Here is a 2,588-nt window from a genome sequence, read left to right on the forward strand (position 1 = left end):
GGGCTTGCTTATTGCCCCACAGCTCAGCCGCCACGTGTTGGAGTTCACCCCGGTGAACGAGAGGGTTGCGTCCCTACGCCTACAAGTAGGGGACAGGTCTCTGACTGTTGTCTCGGCCTATGCACCGAACAGCAGCTCAGAGTACCCAACCTTCTTGGAGTCCCTGGGAGGGGTGCTGGATAGTGCCCCAACTGGGGACTCCATTGTTCTCCTGGGGGACTTCAACGCCCACGTGGGTAATGACAGCGAGACTTGGAAGGGGGTGATTGGGAGGAACGGCCTCCCCGATCTGAACCCGAGCGGTGTTCTGTTATTGGACTTCTGTGCCAGTCACAGCTTGTCCATAACGAACACCATGTTCGAGCACAGGGGTGTCCATAAGTGCACATGGCACCAGGACACCCTAGGCCGGAGGTCAATGATAGACTTTGTGGTCGTGTCATCTGATCTCTGGCCGCGTGTCTTGGACACTCGGGTAAAGAGAGGGGCAGAGCTGTCAACTGATCACCACCTGGTGGTGAGTTGGATGCGCTGGACTGGGAGGAGGCCGGATAGACTCGGCAGGCCCAAACGTGTTGTGAGGGTCTGCTGGGAACATCTGGCCGAGCCCTCCGTCCGCGCAGCCTTCAACTCCCACCTCCGGGAGAGCTTCTCACAGATTCCGAGGGAGGTTGGAGACATTGAGTCCGAGTGGACCATGTTCTCCACTTCCATTGTCGAAGCTGCTGCTCGGAGCTGTGGCCGCAGGGTCTCTGGCGCCTGTCGTGGCGGCAATCCCCGAACCCGGTGGTGGACACCGGAAGTAAGGGATGCCGTCAAGCTGAAGAAGGAGTCCTACCGGGCACTGTTAGCTCATAGGACTCCCGAGGCAATCGACAGGTACCGGCAGGCCAAGCGAGCCGCAGCCCGGGCTGTGGTGGAGGCAAAAACTCGGGTCTGGGAGGAGTTCGGAGAGGCCATGGAGGAGGACTTTCGGTCGGCCTCGAGGAAATTCTGGCAAACCGTCCGGCGCCTCAGGCGGGGGAAGCAGTTCTCCACCAACACTGTTTACAGTGGAAGTGGGGAGCTGTTGACCTCAACTGGGGACATTGTTGGGCGGTGGAAGGAATACTTCGAGGACCTCCTCAATCCCACCACCACGTCTTCCATTGAGGAAGCAGAGACTGGGTTCTCAGAGGTGGACTCGTCCATCTCCCAAGCTGAAGTCACCGAGGTTGTTGTGAAGCTCCTCGGTGGCAAGGCACCGGGAGTGGATGAGATTCGCCCAGAGTTCCTTAAATCTCTGGATGTGCAGGGACTGTCGTGGCTGACTCGTCTCTGCAACATCGCGTGGCGGGCGGGGACAGTACCTCTGGACTGGCAGACCGGGGTGGTGGTCCCTCTCTTTAAGAAGGGGGATCGGAGGGTGTGTTCCAACTACAGAGGGATCACACTCCTCAGCCTCCCCGGGAAAGTCTATTCCAGGGTACTGGAGAGGAGGGTCCGGCCGTTAGTCGAACCTCGGATCCAAGAGGAACAATGCGGTTTTCGTCCTGGTCGTGGAACACTGGACCAGCTCTATACCCTCCGCCAGGTGCTTGAGGGTTCGTGGGAGTTCGCCCAACCAGTCCACATGTGTTTTGTGGATCTGGAGAAGGCGTTCGACCGCGTCCCCCGAGATGTCCTGTGGGGGGTGCTCCGGGAGTACGGAGTCCGGGGTCCCTTGTCGAGGGCTGTTCGGTCCTTGTATTCCCGGAGCAGGAGTCTGGTTCGCATTGCCGGCAGTAAGTCGGACCTGTTCCCTGTGCACGTTGGCCTCCGGCAGGGGTGTCCTTTGTCACCGGTTCTGTTCATCATATATATGGACAGAATTTCTAGGCACAGCCGGGGGCCGGAGGGGGTCCGGCTTGGGGACCACAGAATCTCATCTCTGCTATTTGCGGATGATGTGGTTCTGTTGGCCCCATCAAGCCTGGATCTCCAGCGTGCACTGACACGGTTCGCAGCCGAGTGTGAAGCAGCTGGGATGAGGATCAGCACCTCTAAATCCGAGGCCATGGTTCTCGACCGGAAAAAGGTGGCTTGCCCCCTCCAGGTCGGTGGAGTGCCCTTGTCCCAAGTGGAGGAGTTTAAGTATCTTGGGGTCTTGTTCACGAGTGGGGGAAAGATGGAGCGTGAGATCGACAGGCGGATCGGTGCAGCGTCTGCAGTTATGCGGACGTTGTATCGGTCCGTCGTGGTGAAGAAGGAGCTGAGCCAAAAAGCGAAGCTCTCGATTTACCGGTCGATCTTCGTTCCTACCCTCACCTATGGTCATGAACTATGGGTCATGGCCGAAAGAACGAGATCCCGGATACAAGCGGCTGAAATGAGCTTCCTCCGTAGGGTGGCTGGGCGTACCCTTAGAGATAGGGTGAGGAGCTCAGTCACCAGGGAGGAGCTCGGAGTAGAGCCGCTGCTCCTCCACATCGAGAGGAGCCAGCTGAGGTGGCTCGGGCATCTATTTCGGATGCCCCCCGGACGCCTCCCGAGGGAGGTGTTTCGGGCATGTCCCTCCGGTAGGAGGCCTCGGGGCAGACCCAGGACACGCTGGAGGGACTATGTCTCTC

This window comes from Blennius ocellaris, assembly GCF_963422515.1.
Source record: "Blennius ocellaris genome assembly, chromosome: 15".
In the NCBI taxonomy this organism is placed as follows: domain Eukaryota; kingdom Metazoa; phylum Chordata; class Actinopteri; order Blenniiformes; family Blenniidae; genus Blennius; species Blennius ocellaris.